The sequence below is a fragment of the Cavia porcellus genome, unplaced genomic scaffold (assembly GCF_034190915.1).
Source record: "Cavia porcellus strain 051 isolate PalLab524CR breed Dunkin Hartley unplaced genomic scaffold, mCavPor4.1 scaffold_7, whole genome shotgun sequence".
NCBI classification, from domain to species: domain Eukaryota; kingdom Metazoa; phylum Chordata; class Mammalia; order Rodentia; family Caviidae; genus Cavia; species Cavia porcellus.
The window spans coordinates 17,954,738-17,975,222 of record NW_026947490.1 but is presented as its reverse complement, the minus strand read 5'-3'; the positions used below and the strand labels follow the sequence as shown (position 1 = coordinate 17,975,222).

Genomic DNA, 20,485 nt, shown 5'->3' with positions numbered 1-20,485 from the left:
TTTGGCCATTTAGTATGATGCTGGCCGTTGGTTTGTCATAAATGGCCTTTATTATATTGAGGTAAAGACCATTTATTCCAATTTTCTGTAAAGTTCTTATCATGAATAAGTGTTGGACCTTATCGAAGGCTTTCTCTGCATCTATAGATATGATCATGTGATTTTTATTTTTGGCTTTATTGATATGGTGCATTACATTTATTGATTTGCGTATGTTGAACCATCCTTGCATTCCTGGCATGAATCCCACTTGGTCATGGTGTATAATCTTCTTGATGATTTGCTGGATCCTATTTGCCAATATTTTATTGAGGATTTTTGCATCTGTGTTCATTAGGGAGATCGGTCTATAGTTCTCTTTTATAGTTGGGTCTTTCTCAGGTTTTGGTACTAGAGTAATATTTGCTTCCAGGAATGACTTAGGAAGGATTGCTTCCCTTTCAATTTCATTGAATAGTTTGAGAAGTGTCGGCATTAGGTCTTCTTTATATTTCTTGTAGAATTCTGCAGTGAATCCATCTGGGCCTGGGCTCTTCTTGGTGGGTAAGGACTTAATTACATTTTCAATTTCATTAGCAGAGATTGGGTTATTCAACAGTTTTACATCCTCTTGATCTAGCTTGGGTACTTCATATGCTTCTAAGAATCTGTCTATTTCTTCTGTGTTATCAAACTTTTGAGAGTAGAGGTTTTCGAAATAGGTGTTGATGATCCTCTGTATTTCTATTGGGTCTGTAGTGATTTCTCCTTTTTCATTTCTTATTGCATGAATTTGAGCTTTGTCTTCCCTTTTTTTAATAAGGTTGGCTAGGGGCTTATCGATTTTATTTATTCTTTCAAAGAACCAACTCTTTGATTCGTTGATTCTTTGTATTGTTTTCTTAGTCTCTATTGCATTGATTTCTGCTCTGATTTTTATTATTTCCTCACTTCTTTTGGCTTTGGGCTTGACTTGCTCTTCTTTTTCTAGATGTTTGAGGTATAGCATCAAGTTATTTATTTGTATTTGTTCTGTTTTCCTGATGTGGGAACTCAGTGCAATAAATTTTCCTCTCAGGATGGCTTTCATTGCATCCCACAGATTCCGGTAAGTTGTATCTGCATTTTCATTTTCTTTTAGTATTGTTTAATTTCTTCTTTAATTTCTTCTGTGACCCACTGATTGCTCAAGAGTGTGTTATTCAGTTTCCATGTGTTTGCGGAATTTTTGCAGTATCTTTTATCATTAATTTCTAATTTCAGAGCGCTATGATCCGATAATATGCAAGGGATGATTTCAACTCTTTTGCATTTGCTTAAATATGTTCTGTGAGCTAATATATGGTCTATTTTAGAAAATGATCCATGTACTGCTGAGAAGAATGTGTATTCTGATGTTGTTGGGTGGAACATTCTGTATATGTCTATCAAACCCATTTGTTCACAGGTGTGATTCAGTTCTGTTATTTCTTTGCTCATTTTCTGTCTGGTTGATCTGTCCCTTGGTGTCAGTGGTGTATTAAGGTCTCCTGTTACAATTGTGTTACTGATAATTTGAGTTTTCATTTCTGTTAATAATTGTTTTATATAACTGGGTGCTCTGGAGTTTGGTGCGTATATATTTAAAATAGTTATCTCTTCCTCTTGGAGTTTTCCCCTTACGAGTATGTAGTGACCTTCTTTGTCCTTTATGGTCATTGTTGGTTTAAAGTTCACGTTGTCTGCAAACAGAATGGCTACTCCTGCCTTTTTTTGGATTCCTGCTGCATGAAGAATTGTTTTCTATCCTTTGACTTTCAGTCTGTGAGTATCCTTCTGGGTTAGATGGGTTTCCTGTAAACAGCATATGGTTGGATTTTGTTTCTTGATCCATTCTGCTAGTCTGTTTCTTTTGATTGGTGCATTGAGACCATTTACATTAATGGTTATTACTGTTAAATGCTGGTTTATTGTTGGCATGTTATCTCTCTGCTGTTGCATCTTTATCTTTGTGTTCTGTTTAATTATTTGCTTTGCTTAGTGGTTTTTTTCCTTTGTGTATCTAAACTGTCTTTCAATATTTTTTGCAGGGTTGGTTTGGTGTTCATGAAGTTCTTCAGCTGTTCTTTGTCATGGAAGTATCGTATTTCACCATCAATTTTGAATGATAGTTTTGCAGGATATATCAGTCTTGGTTGGAAATCATTTTGCTTTAGGATCTGGAATATTTCACTCCATGCTCTTCTTGACTTTATCGTTTGTGCTGAGAAATCTGCTGTGATTCTAATAGGTTTTCCTTTATAAGTGATCTGTCTTTTCTCTCTGACAGCTTTTAATAATCTATTCTTGTGTTGGATTTCTGGGATGGTGATTATTATATGTCTGGGTGTAGTTTTATTTTGGTTATAACTATTTGGAGTTCTATATGCTTCACTGATCCTGATGTCAGTTTCTTATCTCATGCTTGGGAAATTTTCAGCTATTACTTCTCTAAATATCCTCCTGACATCCTTCATGTTGTCTCTCTCTTTCATTAATCCCTATCATTCTTATGTTATTCTTTTTTGCATCATCTTGCAGTTGTTGAATTGTTGTTTCCTGGTTCCTTGTTATTTTCAAAAGATCTTTCCTTTCCTGTTCACTAGCTGCAATCCTGTCTTCAAGGTCTGAAATTCTATCTTCACTTTCATTAAGGCGGTTTTTACAACTTTCAGTGGAGTTTTTTATTTCCTGTATATCTCTGTGCATCTGCATTATGTATTCTGTTTGTTTCTTATATTGCTCGTCTAGGGTTTCTATTTTTTGTTTAGTTCCTCCAATTTTTTATCTGTGTTTTCTTTAGATATATTTAGAATCTCTTTCATTTCTTTTATCATTTCTTCTTTTACCTGGGAGATTATTTCGAGTTTGAATTTCTTTAAAGCTTCCTGGAGTTGCTTGTCAATTTCAGTAGCTATCGTGTCAGATATATGAGGTGGATGGAATATATTTTCTTCTATATACATCACTGGTAGGGTTTCTTGAGATGGGCTGGAGGTTTGAGGTTGTAATTTGGTCTTTTGTTTTGTCATTTTCCTATATTTCTGTGTTTCAAGTGTTATTTGAAAGCTTCCTCAGGATCTGTTGAAAATCCCCTTCTATGTTTGGAGCTACTGAGACTCTGGCACCGCGCTACCCCAAGCCATTGGGCCTACAGAACCAGTGGCCCTCCTCTGCCTGCTCAGAACTCTGAAGTTCCAGACAAACTGGGCCTCAGGGACACTATGCGCCCACCTGCCCCTTGGAAGCTCCACAGTTCCTCAATCGCAGCCGGGTTAGGGTACTCACCACAGGCCGCGGTGGACCCTCCCTGCTTGCAGAGATATCCACAGTCCTCCAGACACACGGAGAGGCCAATGCAGGCACCCCAGATCCCCCCAGCTCCTCCTCTGTACACTGATGGCTAGGCGTGGCCGCAAAGCAGGCTGGGCTCGGCTGATAGTGTGGGCCAGCCCACCCGTCAGGGAGCTCAGCAGTTCTCCAAGTGTAACTGGAATGGGGAGGCTGATGTGGAAGCCTCAAACCCACCTCTCCCCTTCACTGCACCTGGAAGCCTGGGGGGACTCCAACAGTCTGGGCGGAGATATCCAGAGTCCTCCAGACACACAGAGAGGCCGGTGAGGGCACCCCAGATCTGCCCAGCTCCTCCTCTCCCTGCACAGAATACTAAAAGAAAAAACCATTAAGCAAAGCAGACAAACAAATGAAAAGATAAAGATGCAACAGTAGAAAGATAACATGTCAACAATAAACCAAAATATAACAGTTATAATCATTAATGTAAATGGTCTCAATGCACCAATTAAAAGAAACAGACAGCCACAATGGATCAAGAAACAACATCCAACCATATGCTGTCTACAAGAAACCCATCTAACCCAAAAGGATACTCAAAGAATAAAAGCCGAAGGGTACAAAACAATACTTCATGCAACAGGAACCCATAAAAAGCAGGGGTAGCTATTTTGTTTGCAGACAATGTGAACTTCAAGCCAAGAATGATCACAAGAGATAAAGAAGGTCATTACATACTGGTCAGGGGGAAACTTCAAGAGGAAAAGATACAATCTTAAATATATATGTACCAAATTCCAGAGCTCCCAGTTATATAAAGCAAGTATTAAAAGAAATGAAAAACCAAATTACCAATAACACAATTATAACAGGAGACCTTAACACACCACAGACACCAAGGGACAGTTCAACCAGACAGAAAATTAGCAAAAAAAATAATAGAACTGAATCACACCTGTGAACAAATGGACTTGATAGACTTACACAAAGTGTTCCACCAAACAACATCCGAATACACATTCTTCTCAGCAGTACATGGGACATTCTCTAAAATAGATCATATACTAGCCCACAGGACATACTTAAATTAATTCAAAAGAGTTGAAATTATCCCATGCATGTTATCAGATCATAGCACTATGAAACTACAAATTAATGATAAAAGAAACTGCAAAAATCCCACAAACACATGGAAATTGAATAATACACTCTGGAGCAATCAGTAGGCCATAGGGGAAATTAAAGAAGAAATTAAACAATACCTACAAGCAAAGAAAATACAAACACAACTTACTAGAATCTGTGGGATGCAATGAAAGCAATCCTCAGAGGAATATTTATTGTACTGAGTTCCCACATTAGGAAAACAGAACGAATACAAATAAATAACCTGATGCTACACCTCAAACATCTAGAAAAAGAAAAGCAAGCCAAGCCCAAAGCCAAAAGAAGAAATTATAAAAATCAGAGCAGAAATTAATGCAATAGAGACTAAGAAAAAAATCCAATGAATCACAGAGTTGATTCTTTGAAAGAATAAATAAAATCAATAAGCCCCTAGTCCACCTTATTTTAAAAAGGAAAGAAAAAGCTCAAATTCATGCAATAAGTAATTAAAAAGGTGAAATCATTACAGACTCTGTAGAAATACAGAAGATCATCAACACCTGTTTTGAAAACCTCTACTCTCATAGGTTTGATAATGCAGAAGAAATAGACAGATTCCTAGAAACATATGAAGTACCAAAGCTAGGTCAAGAGGATGTAAAACTGCTGAATAACCCAATTTCTATTAATGAAATTGAAAATGTAATTCAGTCCTTACCTACAAAGAAGATCCCAGGCCCAGATGGATTCACTATGGAATTCTACAAGAAATACATAGAAAACTTAATGCTGACACTCCTCAAACTCTTCAATGAAATCAAAAGGGAAGCAATCCTTCCTAAGTCATTCCTGGAAGCAAATATTACTCTAGTACCAAAACCAGAGAAGATCCAACTAAAAAAGAGAACTACAGGCCAATCTCCTTAATGAACACAGATGCAAAAATCCTCAGTAAAATATTGGCAAATAGGATGCAACAAATCATCAAGATGTTTATACACCATGACCAAGTGGGATTCATCACAAGCATGTAGAGATGGTTCAACATGCATAAATCGATAAATGTAATCTACATATCAATACAGCCAAAGGTAAGAATCACATGATCATTTCTATAGATGCAGAAAAGCTTTTCATAAGGCACAACATTCATTCATACTATGAAGCTTACAGAAAATTGGAATAGATGGTCTTTACCTCAGTATGATAGAGGCCATCTATGACAAACCAATGGCCAGTATCATACTAAATGGCCAAAAACTGAAGGCCTTTACCTTAAAATCAGGCGCAAGACAAGGATGTCCCTTATCACTGCTCCTATTTAATATAGTACTGGAAATACTAGCCAGAGCAATTAGACAAGAGAGAGATATACAAGGGGTAAAAATAGGAAAAGAGGAAGTTAAATTATCATTATTTGCAAGTGACATGATACTTTACATAGAAGACCCCCAAAACTCCATTGAAAGACTCTTAGATATAATAAATAAATTCAGCAATGTAGCTGGATACAAAATCAATACTCAAAAATCAATAGCAAGGGGCTGGGGATTTAGCTCAGCGGTATAAGCACCTGCCTTGCAAGCAGGCAGTCGTGAGTTCGATCCCCAGTACCAATAAAAAGGGAAAAGACAAAAAAAATCAATAGCATTCCTATACACTAACAACAAAGTCACAGAGAGAGAAATAAAAGAAGCCACACCTGTCACACTAGCAACCAAAAAAATGAAATATTTAGGAATTATTCTCAAGAAAGTGAAAGATCTATATAGGGAAAATTATAATACACTGAAAAAAGAAATTGAAGAAGATCTCAAAAAGTGGAAAGACATCCTTTGCTCATGGATAGGAAGAATAAATGTTGTGAAAATGGCCATTCTCCCAAAAATGTTATACAGATTCAATGCAATCCCAATAAAAATACCATCAACGGGGCCAGGAATTTAGCTCAGTGGCATAAGTGCCTCCCTGGCAAGTGTGAGGTCATGAGTTCAATCCCTGATACCACAAAAAAAAAAAGCAAAATAAAAAAAACCATCAATGTGCCTCACAGATATACAGAAATCACTCCTAAAATTCATCTGGTACCAGAAAAGACCTAGAATAGAAAAGACAGTTCTAAGCAACAAAGACAAGGCAGGAGGCATCACAATCCCTGACTTTAAGTTATACTACAAAGCAACTGTAATAAAATCAACATGGTACTGGAATAAAAACAGAGCTGAAGATCAATGGAATAGATTAGGAGATATAACCACAACTACAAACATACTCAACTATCTTATCTTTGATAAAGGGGCCAAACATGTTCACTGGAAGACAACAGTCTCTTTAATAAATGGTGTTGAAAAAACTGGCTCTCAGAGGCTGGGGATTTAGCTCAGCGGCATAAGCATCTGCCTTGCAAGCAGGCAGTCATGAGTTCGATCCCTGGTACCAATAAAAAAAAGAAAAATGAAAAAAAAAACTGGCTCTCCATATGCCAAAAATTAAAACTAGACCCAAGCCTATTGCCATGTACTAAATTAAAATCTAAATGGATCAAAGATCTAAATATTAAAACAGAAACACTAAATCTATTGGAAGGCAAATAGGGTGAAAACCTTAAAGATATAGGAGTAGGTAGAGAATTCATGAACACAGGAAATACTTCCCAAAATCAATAACTGGGGTCACATCTTATTAAAAAGTTTCTGCACGTCAAAAGAAATCTCCAGCGTAGTGAAAAGAAAACCCACAAACTGGGAAAAAAACTTAGTGAACTGTCCTTCAGACAAAGGACTTTTGTCTAAAACATATAAAGAATTTTTTAAAAATCAGACCCCCAAAATTCAAAAAAACCAATCCAAAAATAGGCATCTGAGATGAACACACACTTCTCAGATGAAGAAATACAAATGGCAAATAAATATATGAAAAAATGTTCATCATCATTAGTCATTAGAGAAATGCAAATTAAAACCACACTGAGATTTCATCTCATTCCTGAAAGAATGGCCAGGATCAAGAAAACTACCGACAACAAATGCTGGAGTGTCTGTGAGGGAAAAGGAACCCTCCTGCACTGTTGATGGGAGTGTAGACTGGTGCAACCATTGTGGAGGGCAGTCTGGAGATTTCTCAAATATCTGGGATTGGAAGTCCTATGTGTTCCAGCTATTCCACTTGTAAGGCATATTCCCAGAAGAACTGAAAACATCATATCACAGTGATATTTATGCACCCATGTTTATAGCAGCACAATTTGTAATCGCCAGATCTTGGAAACAACCTAAGCATCCATCAACTGAGGAATGGATAAAAGAGATGTGGTATTTTTATACAAGTGAACTACTATTCAGCTATAAAGGATGATCACATTGAGATATTTATAAATAAATGGACGCAGCTTGAGACTATACTCATAAGTGAAATAAATCAAACTCACATGTATAAATACCGAATGGTTTCCTTAGTGTAAGAAATGGTAAGAATACATAAAAGTATGTGGTAATTATGATTCCCCATTATATTGTTTTGAAGACTTATCATGTTTTCACTCATTAGTTGGAATGGTTTTATTCAGAGTTGTTTGATTTTATTGTCTGTGATGGCATGAACAGCTATTTTGAAGAAAACAAGACATTATAATAGCTAGTGATGATTTAATATCTTGTTTTGAAGTCCCACCAAGCTTTCGTTCTTCTGTCTCCATAGGTTTAATCATGTTGTATCTTATTGGATTTTATTGCATGTGATAGTATGAACAAAATATTTTATGGACAAGGAGATAATATAGAAACCATTGTTCATTTTCTGTTAGTTGGTTCTGAATACCCTGTAATACTTTCATTCTCCTCAATGGTCTTGTTATGTTTGATACTATTGTGTATGAAGGTATACTGAATTATTTCAAGGAAATAGACACTATGGTAGTTACTGTTACATCGGGTTGTCTTGTGGTGAAACACTATGTTGCTTAAATTGTTCTATTCTTATCTGTTTTGTTATTTCCTCTTTTATCTTAATCTTTATTAAAATAAACAAAAAGAAGTGGGAAGTGCAAAGAAAGTGACAAAATGTTACATAATTGGTTACAGGCAATGAGTCAGATCCTGACAGGGAGGCTAGTGCTGAATGGATTTCTTGAAACAAGGAATTGTTTATCATAATATAAAAACACTGTAGGACCAAGGGGAGGGACCCTTACAGGCTGAGCATAGTTAAAGGTGTCCTTGACTAGCTCAGAGTGTCTTAACACAGAGACAGTTATTCTGACTTATTGTTTATCAGAGCTATGCAGCCGGGCTTTAGATACTTTCAAGGTCAGTTGAATTCTTTAGAAACAATCAAAACTTGGTCAGAAACCTCTAATTGCTCTCTAAATTCATGAAATGCCAGTAGGCTTCTATTTTGTAAATGTGTTCACACATTACACTTGTGCCCAAATGGGCTGAATGCCAGCGCACAGAGACTGGGGTCACAGGTTTGGTACAAGGTAGAGCCTTGTGCCCCTGTATGTGCCTGAGGGCCCTGTTGCTGCTCCCCTCCAGCAGGGCCTGTGTCCAGGGAAGACTCAGTGTGGGTGTGGTGGGCAAATGCCGTGACCCTGAGGCAATTCCACAGCCTTCTGGTCTCTGCCCTCTGCTTTGGAATTGGGCTCTGGAGTGTAATGATCCCCATCCTGGGAGCAAGGAGGAGGATTTTCATGTTGGCAGCTTGTCTGTCACCCAGGTGCTGTGCCCACCCTAGCCAAGACTTGCCTCTTCTTGGCAGGTGTCAGGATTTCAGATATTAATTCCATTTGCAGTTTAGTTTAGAAACCATCCTAATTGCAAGTGTGTCACCCCCAGTTAACCCTGACACTGGCAGCATGAGAGGTTGCTTGGCATGGATGCTGGATCCCGGAAGGGCCTTCAGCAGGGCTGCTGCCTGGAAGAAAGGGCTTTTTTACTATGCAGCCTGTCCTGGCTCTGCCGGTGTTTCCTTCTTGCAAGTGGGAATGGTCTACTGGCAGCTGGACATGGCCACTAGCCAGGTGCCCATGAGAGAGAACATCCTCCACTTCTGGGCCAGCCTGGCCTGTGTGAGGGCCACCACTACTTCACCATCGCCCTCCTCAGGGGATGTGGTAAGCTGCTGGTCAGCACTGTGGGGATTCTGAGGGGAGTGGGAGCTACTGTCCTGCTCGGAGCTGCTCACAAGCTGAAGGCAGAATGGGGAGGAAACATTGTCCAGGCAACTGCCACAGGATCCAGGCAGCCTGGGGCACAGGCTCCTGTGAGAGGGAGAGGGGGCAGTTTATTCCTGCCTGGTGTCCAGTAAATGAATTTTCACCTGGAATCTACACTGTAAGGGTAACAGAATCTCAGTACTCAAGATAAGCAACATTTTAAGGTAGCATTTTACTTTTGTTTTTTTAGGCACTTCTCAGGATATAACCCAGGGTCTGCTGTGTACCAGCACAGTGCTCTACCAGTGAGCTACTGTTGGTGTGAAGATTTCCACATCCAGCCTATCTAGGACAAGGCCACTGCTTCTCCTGAGTTTGGCAAGGCCCCGTGAGAAGTGTGCACAGCTAAAAAACTGATGCACAGTGACTCAGAGAGTCAGAAAACACAGTTTCCTTTCATTCTTCATGAAGCCACCAAGGCTCGCTGTTCTACTGAAGATTAGATATTCATCCCCTCCCAGGTCCTACGTTCCCCTTAAACTCTCTGTGAACTTATTCTTACGCTGATTGTAGAAATAAACCTGCTACAGGTGCTGGGCAGTTCCTTTGTCCCATCAGGAGAGAGGGCTCCCCCGGACCTCAGCTTTCTGTATATTGACGCTACCCCTAACTCTGGAGTTTCAAGAGCTGTGCAGAAGGCGGCAAGCTGCCTCACCAGCCTAACATGGTACTTAAATAAATCAAAGTAAACACAGAGTGGTGGTGCACATCTATAATCTCAGCATTTGGGAGGCTGAGGCTGGAGGGCTGTCATGAGTCTGAGGCAGCCTGGGCTTCAGAGTCAGTGCAAGGCCCCCAGAAGTACATAGAGAGACTCTGCCTCAAAAAACAAGAAAACAAAAGCAAAAACACAAAGTAAAGCAAATCTAAATGAATAAAAATATCTATGATTAAATTTTTCAGTAGAGACAGAGTTCATCATAAACAGATCTATGCTGAGCTCTGTTAGAGCCTGAGGCTAAAAGACATTCATTAGAGACTTTTTTCCATCAATAGTATTGATACTGAAAAAACCAACATTGAAATATGCACCTTCTGTTTTTTATTTTCTGAGACAAGGTCTTACTATGTTGTTTAGGATGGTCCTTTAAAAAACAAAAGGTAGTTTATTTACTTGGTTTTTTGGGGGGGGATACCAGGAATCAAGGTAATGAACTTGCACTTGTCAGGCAGGCACCTGTGCCACTGAGCTATATTGCCAGTCCCTGGGCTGGTTTTGAACTCAGGTTGCCTTGAATTCGTAGCAATCCTTCTGCCTTAGCCTGACAAACTGTGGGAGTATATCTGTGTGCCACCAAAGCCCAGCCCTGTATTTTGTTTATCGAATTCACATTTCTCTTTAAATGTTGATTCCGAGATGATTACCTCACTTTTCTCAGCCTAGGGCTTGCTGTGATCTCAAGGTAAGGTGAGAGTTTTTTCACTTATTATTCATTTTAATTGTGCAATAATATATATGTGTGCTATAACAGGAAAGTTTTGATTTATGATTACATCACTCAGGTTGGAGAAGGCTGGTGGATGGATGGATTATACAGTCCAATTGATAGAAAATGTCCAGAATGGGCAAACCAATAGCCAGATAGCAGGTTACCAGGGACTCGGGCAAGGAGAAGGAGGAATGGGGAGTAAATGGTGAAGGCTTTAGGATTTCTTTTGGGGAAGTGGACAAGTTCACCAACTAAGTACTGTTGATTGTTGTACAGCTCTGTGGATGTGTGAAACATCACTGACTCTCACTGAAATGATAAATTTATTTATTTGAATTTTTGAGACTCTCACTCCATAGTCTCACTCTGTAGTTCAGGCTGGCCTTGAACTCACTATTAGCTCAGTTTGGCCTCAGACTCATGACAATCCTCCTGGTTCAGCCTCCCTGCATTATAGGTCTGTGCCCACCACACTTGGTTTAAGTGACAAATTTAGAGCTGGGGGTGTGACTCAGTGTTACATCACCTACCCAGTATGTGCAAGACCCTGGTTTGAATCCCAGCACCACAAAAGGCTTAAATGTTTTTTAAATGGTGACTTTTGCTAGTTAAAATCGCATGTGTCTGTAATCCTAGCCCCTTAGGAGGCTGGAGGCAGAGGATCCCAAGTTTAAGAGCTCATGGGGCAACTTAAGTTGGGTCTCCTTAAGAGAGACCCTGTTTCAGAAGAAAAAATATTTTAAGAAATCAATAAAAAGGCCTGGAAATGTAGTTCAATAAAAAAAAAAAAAAAAAAAACACTTGCATAGGATGTGTGAGGTTCTGGATCCCACCTCCAGCCCTGTCCCACCCAAAAAGCCCAGATTTTTGATATGTGAATTTTGATATCTTTCCATTTTTGTTTTAAAGGAAGGATGAAGTGAAGGGACTCACGGAGACCTTTAGCGTGACTGAAAAGTCAAAGATCAATAGTCTGATACTCTGTTAAGAGCAGATGTGCTCACCCAGCCCACCACACAGTTAGACCATCAGATTCAGCCTTGACTGACCACGTCCACCACAATCTAGCGACAGTCTGACCTGACTCAGTCTGACCGTGTTCATCTGGACTGCCTGCACTGTCTGACATACAAATATATTCCATTTCCAAGGACTGTCCAACTGAGATTAGTTTCAACTACCCCCTCAGCCCCGGTTTCCTCTCTAGTTTCTCCCACCTTATGATCAACAGCCCCTCTGACTAACCTGCAAGCAAGAAATCTGCCTGACCACATACGACTTGGCACTGCTGTGTCTTTAAAGCAGGCCAGTGGAGAGTGAGGTCGTTAAAACAAGGACTCAACACTCAGTCCAGATTTAAATCCTGGCTTTCCCACCACTGTACAACTCTGGCAAGTCAGGGAACTGCTGTGAGTCTCAGGAAAGTGAGAATAAAGAACCTAATCCTGTTATCAGGTTACTCTGAGTAGTTTATGGAACCCCTTTACAACAATCCTAGAATAGAATACTTTTCTTTTCATAATAGGCATTACAATTTGTGGGGCACAGGGACAGAGAGTCTCATCGTGTCGAAAAGGCTGTTCTTGAACTTGCAATCTTCCTGCCTTAGCCTCTTCAATGATCTGAGATTCTTGTGGTTTGATTTTGTTTCTATGGTACTGCAGTTTAAACCCAGGGCCTGCACATAGAGCTACATCTCCAAGTCTCTGTTGTTTGTTGTTGTTGTTGAGGTTGTTTGGACAGGGTCTGGCTATATAGTGCAAGCTGATCTTGAACTGTACACCAGGCTGACCTCCAAGTCCAGGTGATACTCCTGCCTCAGCCTCCCGAGGGCTGGCATTACAGGCAAGTGCCACCACACCTGGATTCCAATTCTATTTTTTGAAATAGGGCCTTGCTAAATTGCCCAGGCTGGGCAGGAACTTGCACTCATGCTACCTCAGCCTCCCAGAGTGATGGGATTACAGGTGTGTGCTACCACACCCAGGTTATTGTGGGTATATTGTTTTCTCCCAGTGAGAATTTTTTTCCTGAGGAAAATTTTCAATAATGAGAGCTGAGCACTATTATTTATCTTTGATTTTCTGAGACAGGGCCTTGCTACATAGTTGAGAACACATGATGTAGGCTACGCTGCTCTTGAACTTGTAATTGTTCTGCCTCGACCTTTTTGCTCGTCTCTTTTCTTTTGTAATGCTGTGTGGATTTTTTCTTGTTCAAACTGCGCTCTTGGTAACTTTGGTTCTCGGATTCTCCCCGTTCTCTTTCTTGTCCCGCCTTAGCCTCCGTTCAAATCCAGCTTTCATGTTCACTTTGTGAGTAAACAGCCTCCCTGATTTCTGCAGGCTTGGCATCAGCATCTTCGTCCTCTGGGAGTGTCCACTCCTGGCTCTTTAATTTCAAGGTCAGTCGCTCTCCTCCTCACTCGCCCTCTCCTGTCTTTCTCTGTATTTCACAATCGTCCAATTTAAAGAAGCTTGCTTTTTGGGTTTTCAGCTTGAATAGAACCACTTCTCCTTAATTTGATTAATTCTTTCTATTCCCTGCTGAGTTCAAAAGTCTCCCTTTCCTCCTCTTTCTCAGTTCCTCAAATTCCTGTTTTCCCATTTCTAGCTTATGCTTCCATTCCTCTTCTATTCGTCATTTTTTCCTCCACTTTTTGCTTTAATAATCCTTCCCAATTAATTTCCAGTTTTCCGGCGTCAGAGATTCCTAGAGATTGATCTACGCATCTCTGGGGAGCCATCCTCTACTAGCAAGCTCCTCCCCGCCTCTGTGACGCCCTCTCCTTCCCCTGTTCTCCTCCTGGCCTCCTCTTCTGCTTTCCTTCCTCCTCTTCTCTCCATCATCTTTCCATTTCCTCAAAGCTGAGTCTGAGTGTCCCGGGCGGTGCTCTCTAACGTTCTGTTCTGCTCTTGGTTTTCCTCCGTTCCTTCCATCTGCCGCCTGTCTCTTTGTTTCTCGTTTCTCTTCTTCCAAACGCTGTCTGGCTTCCTCTTCTGCTTGCTTCTGTCGGTTCTCTGCTCTTCATCCCTCCAAGTCGTCAAAGGTCACTTCCAGGTTTCCAGGAAACAGTGATTCTTTTCTTGTCTGGCTTTCCATGCCATCATCCACTCAGCCCTTTTTGCTAATTCACGCTGTATTTTTCTCTTTTCTAGCATATCCTGCTTGATTCTGCGTCTCCGTTCCTCCTCTGTTCTGTTCCTTTGTTCCTCTTGTTGTTTCTCCATTTCAGCAAATTTTCCTTTATAAGTATCTGGTAGCTTTGGGAAAAAAGCCTTTTCTAATTTAGAAGATACTTCTTCCTCCTCGTCAGAAGCAAGCTTGTCCTCAATCTCAGCCTTTTGGGAAATATCATTCACGTTTGCTCTGTGTGGTTTTCAGTTGATGCTTTGTGTATTTCTGCACCAAGGTAAAAGGCTCGGCAAGGGCCAGGGATACAGCTCAGCAGCACAGCGCCTGCCTGGCAAGCCTGAGGTCAGGAGTTCAATTTGATGCAAAATCAAATTATCCAGCTCCCTGCATTATCCAGCTCCCTGCCGTGGTATCTGGCCAGCAGGCAGGCACCTGAGATGTCACCTCCCGGTTCCTGAACTTGCAGCCTTCTCCTAGGAGTGAAGGTCTGCCTGTGTGACCCACAGAGCGCACTCTGCATCCCAAGTAAGCAGGAGGCTGCTGAAAACTGAGGTATCTGTTAGCTCCCTGAAGCCTCCCGCTGGAGCTTCATGCCAGCCCAGCTGCACCTTGGTGTGCAGGGTCATAGAGCTTGGGTGCGGGAGAAACCTCGCTCCAGGCCACTGCAGCTGGCCGGAGACCCCACACCACGTAGCTACTCCTCAGTATTTTAATTCGCATGTCTCCAATGACCAGTAATGTTGAACATTTTTTCACATATTTATTTGCTGCTTGTATTTCTTCATCTGAGAAGTGTGTGCTCATCTCAGATGTCCATTTTTGGACTGGGTCTTTAAATCTGAGAGGACTGACTTCTTTGAGTTCTTTATATGTTCTCAATCCTTTGTCTGAGGAACAGCTGGCAAACATTTTCTCCCACGCTGTGGTTGCCTCTTCACTCTGCTGGTGGTTTCTCTTGCTGTGCAAAAGCTCTTCAGGAGGGAGAGATCCCAGTTGTTGTTTCTTTGTGATAGTTCCTGTGCCATCAGAGTTTTGTTCATAAAGTCTGTACCTACACCAGTGTCTTCAAGAGTTTTCCCTTCCTTAGAGATAGGAAGGCCCACGTATGTGGTGGGGGCTCCTCAGATCCCAGCAGAGGAGCAGTGAGTCCTTGGGAGGATCACGGGGATCCCACAATCTGCTGCCAGTGAGCTGCCCGGAAATGCACTTGGATGCTGCAGCTGTCAACTTTGAGCTGAACTCTCATCTCTCAGCACTGCAAATCTTCATAAGATCTACCACACCCTTAATAAGCTAAATCTAACCGAGGACATTGGCCAAGAGGATCACCAAACAGGAAGCCTACAGTCTTGCAGGTCTTTGGGCTGCTTTAGTAAAGTGATACCCAAAGGAAAAAGAGAAGACCTGCCTCTGGAGAGGACTCATCAGGCAAAAAGAGTAGACATGATAGCATGTAGAAAATACTGATTCAGTTAGAATGGAGACTGAAGAAGAGGCCTTCTCAAGGAAGCCTAGGCTTAGGTGGTTCTATGAATATGCAGGTTCATCCTCTACTGAGGATGTTGTAGGTCCCGAAGGAATGGAGAAATTATGTGAAGATGCTGGTGTAGAATCTGAGGATGTAGTTATGCTTGTCCTAACTTGGAAACCAGATTCACAAAACATGGGTTATTTTACCCTACAAGAATGGTTAACAGGAATGACTTCTTTACAACATAATTCAACAGAAAAACTCAGAAATTCTTTGGATTGCTTGAGACCACTATTAAATGATTGTACAGACTTTAAGCTTATTTATAGACATGCATTTGACTTTGCACAGGAAAAGGACCAGAGCAGCCTAGACACAAAGTCTACCAAGTGCATACTGGGACTGTTGTTAGGATAAATCTGGCCCCTTTTTTCCAGTTTTTCATCAATTCTTAGAGCAATCAAAACATAAAGTGATTAACAAAGACCAGTGGTGCAATGTGCTTGGATTCAGCAAACCAATTAATCTTGACCTCAGCAACTGCAATGAAGATGGAGCTCGGCCAGTCTTTTTGGAGGAGTTTGTGGATCAGTATAAAGATAAACAGATGTGCTAGGACTCCATGCGTGGCAGCAAGAGAGTCACTGTTACCACAGTTATGTAACCCATCAACCATAAACTGCTGTTTCTGTCAAAGTTCAAGCTCTTTTTCTCGCACTGGCTCTGTTTTGCAGTGATGTTTTGGTGTTTGTTGTTGAAAGGGCCAGCTCTGCTTGCTGTGTGGCATTGTTCTCTTGGAAGACTGCTTTCCAGGAAGTTTGTATTTACACTACAGCTTGGTGAATTTGCCAGCGCCCTTACTATGATTATGTATATATTGCTGCTTAAATTTTATACATATGGATAAAAAGCTTCTTCACTGGGGCTGGGGATTTAGCTCAGCGGCATAAGTGCCTGCCTGGCAAGCAGGCAGTCATGAGTTTGATCCCCGGTACTGGAAAAGACAAAAAAAAAAAAAAAGCTTCTTCACCTAGGGACAATTTGTGCAGAAATGTTTTGTAAAAGTAATTCTGTGTTAGGGGCTGGGGATTTAGCTCAGCGGCATAAGCACCTGCCTTGCAAGCAGGCAGTCGTGAGTTCCATCCCTGGTACCGATAAAAAGAAAAAAGAAAAAAAAAGTGTAAAAAAAAAAAAAAGTAATTCTGTATTGTGTTTCTAGTCCCTTTTTTCAAATGAACCAGTTATATTTTATTTGGTCTCAAATGTAGCATTTCAGAAAAGAAGACAAATGGGAGCAAATGTTGTCAGAATAAATCTCACTGTATAAAAGAGGCCAGTTTCTGGAAGAGGCGGCAGGAGTAATAACTTTTCCGTGAGCAGCTCATGCCAAATATCACTTGTTTTACTTGATAATATCAGCATTCTGAGATGGTGGAGGTTGTAATTATTGACCATGTCACACGACACCAGTGAGTTTCACCGTGCCAGATTCAGTTTCTTTAAAAGTTGAAACTGTAGTAACTTGAATCTAGGTACAAATGAACAAATTGAAATTGTAGCTTTTTTAAAATTCCAAGTTTAAATTCTCATCAACTTTAATGTTTCTTCCTTTATTGTCCTTTTGAATTCCTCCATCTAGTGGTCTGCTGATGCTCTTTATGCCGCTTTGACTAAAGTTCATTTTGCTGCTTCCACAAAAACATACTGGCTTCCTGGGAATTTACAACCACAGAGCACTGCTAATTGTAGCTTGAATGTTTTAGTTATATTGCACAGCATCTAATTTTTGAGTTCTTTTTAAAGAAACTATAAGCAAGAGGTGTTCTGTTTTGCTTTGGTTTGGTTATTTCATGCTAGGCTTCTCCTGGCAATGTGTTTATTGCAAGCTAACCCTTGTCACACTCTAGGACCTCCCTGGAGGGGCCACTTGTCATTACCTGGGTCATTACCTGGGTCATACAGAGGAGTGACAGGCATTATTTATGAGGAAACAAAGATGATGTGTTTAGATTTGTGTTTTATGTCTTCTTTTTGCCTTGAGAAAATGCATAGGTCGTATGTTTCCACCCCACCTGTCTGGGGCTCTTGCATGACTAACCTGAGCTCTAACGTTTTGTGAACATACATCCAAAAGTCCGGTGAGTGCACCAAAGATAGAGCTGAGGGGCATTTGAGCAAAGAGCTGCTGTGGGTGTGGGCATTATCCACGCTTGAGCATGAAGTGATCTGGATTATTGGCCCACATGTTTTTAGATTCAAGGTGAACCTTTAAGAGATGGCAAATGAGTAAAGCACACAGACAGTGCCGCTCTTGACCATTGTTTTACAGCGTCTTTGCAAATTGTGTTCTGATTTTCACATTATATTTCCTTAACTGAATCACTGAATACAGAAATTCTATGCACACAGTGTGTACCGCTTTGACTAAATACCTATTCAAAGCCCTGACATAGTGGAATGCAACTATTTCCTTTTTCCTCTAAACAATAAGGCTTGGTTTGCTGTGAAATAAAACAGAAGTTTAAAAACAATAGTGAATAAGCACACTTAGCTATTCTTTGTTTTTAGATTCACTTTTCACCTTACAAATTTATATCAGTTTACATAAATTAATATCAGGAAAGAAAAGGAAATGTCAGTAGTATACAATGGCAATCCAGACTGCCTCACTGAAAGGTGGCCCAGGACATGCTTGTCATTACGGTGGGGCTGGCCACTGTCAGGTTTGGATCTGTGCAGAACCGGATTATTTTCACATGTGCCCCAGTGAAATGTTTAAATGTCACACTTTAAAGGCAGCAAGGCTTAAATCTGATCAACCTCTGCTTTACTAAAGAAATGTAAATCATAGATAAAATTCTTTTCAGTGTTAGAATCTACAGAATTTTTTAAACATGAAACACAGTTAATCCCAAAGTAAAAAGATTGTTACAAGAGAGAGGTGGTACATTTCATCCACACTGAATGTTTTGATAAGAGAAAACCCAAGTAAAAACAATTCTGTGAGTGTGCAGAGGAGGGGCTGGGCGGATCTGGGGCGCCTAGATCAGCCTCCCCGTGTGTCTGGAGGACTGTGGATATCTCAGCAAGCAGGGAGGGATCGCAGTTTCCTGAGGCACCGCGGCCTGTGGTGAGTGCTCAGCACACTCTTCCCAAATCCCAGACTGTTCCAGACTCTCCAGGCGTCCAGGTGCAGTGAAGTGGAGAAGTGGGTTTGAGGCCTCTACATCTGCCTCCGCATCCCAGCTGCACTTGGAGAACTGCTAAGCTTCCAGCGGGTGGGCGGGCCCACACTATCCCCCGAGCCCAGCCTGTTTGGGCCTCCCCCACCTAGCCATCAGTGTGTAGAGGAGGGGCTGGGCGGATCTGGGGTGCCTGCATCGGCCTCCCTGTGTGTCTAGAGGACTGTGCATGTCTCGGCGGGCGGTTGAGCATCGCGGGTTCCAGAGGCCCTGCAGCCTGTGGTGAGAGCTCAGCGCACTCTGCCCAGCCCAGACTGTTTGGGTCCCTCCAGGCTTCCAGGTGCAGTGAGGTGGAGAGGTGGGTTTGAGGCTTGTACATCCACCTCCACATCCCGGCTGCGATTGGAGAGCTATGGAGCTTCCAAGGGGCAGGCGGGCACACAGTGTACCTGAGGCCCAGCTTGTCTGGAACTACAGAGTTCTGAACAGGCAGAGGAGGGCCATTGGTTCTGCAGGCCCAGTGGCTTGGGGTAGCGTGGTGCCAGAGTCTCAGTAGCTGCAAAAATAGAAGTGGATTTCCAACAGGTCCTGAAGAAGCTTTCAAATAACACTTGAAACACAGAAATATAGGAAAATGACAGAACAAAAGACCAAATTACAACCTCAAACCTCGAGCCCATCTCAAGAAACCCTACGAGCAATGTATATAGAAGAAAATATATGCCATTCACCTCAAATATGGGACACAATAGCTACTAAAATTAACAAGTAACTCCAGGAAGCTTAAAAGAAATTCAAACTCGAAATAATCTCCCAGGTAAAAGAAGAAATGATAAAAGAAATGAAAGAGATTCTGAATATATCTAAAGAAAACACAGATAAAAATTTGGAGGAACTAAACAAAAAGATAGAATCCCTAGACGAGCAATATAAGAAGCAAACAGAATACATAATGCAGATGCACAGAGATATACAGGAAATAAAAAACTCCACTGAAAGTTGTAAAAACCACCTTAATGAAAGTGAAGATAGAATTTCAGACCTTGAAGACAGGATTGCAGCTAGTGAACAGGAAAGGAAAGATCTTTTAAAAATAACAAGGAATCAGGAAACAACAATTCAACAACTGCAAGATGATGCAAAGAAAAATAACATAAGAATGATAGGGATTAATGAAAAAGAAGGAGACAACATAAAGGATGTCAAGAGGATATTCAGAGAAGTAATAGCTGAAAATTTCCCAAGCATGAGATCAGAAACCGACATCAGGATAAGTGAAGCATATAGAACTCCAAATAGTCATAACCAAAATAAAACTACACCCAGACATATAATAATCACCATCCCAGAAATCCAACACAAGAATAGATTATTGAAAGCTGTCAGAGAGAAAAGACAGATCACTTATAAAGGAAAACCTATCACAATCACAGCAGATTTCTCAGCACAAACAATAAAGTCAAGAAGAGAATGGAGTGAAGTATTCCAGATCCTAAAGCAAAATGACTTCCAACTGATATATCCTGCAAAACTATCATTCAAAATTGATGGTGAAATACGATACTTCCATGACAAAGAACAGCTGAAGAACTTCATGAACACCAAACCAACCCTGCAAAGAATATTGAAAGACAGTTTAGATACACAAAGAAAAAAA

At 40.9% G+C, this 20,485-nt stretch overlaps 2 pseudogenes; one reads left to right on the top strand and one right to left on the bottom strand.

The window, feature by feature from the left end:
- Nucleotides 1-9,384: 9,384 nt before the first annotated feature.
- LOC100734518 (nexilin-like) lies at nucleotides 9,385-14,895 on the bottom strand (annotated as a pseudogene).
- A 481-nt stretch (nucleotides 14,896-15,376) lies between these two features.
- Nucleotides 15,377-16,262, top strand: LOC100734237 (DCN1-like protein 4; annotated as a pseudogene).
- The last annotated feature ends 4,223 nt before the right edge of the window (nucleotides 16,263-20,485 follow it).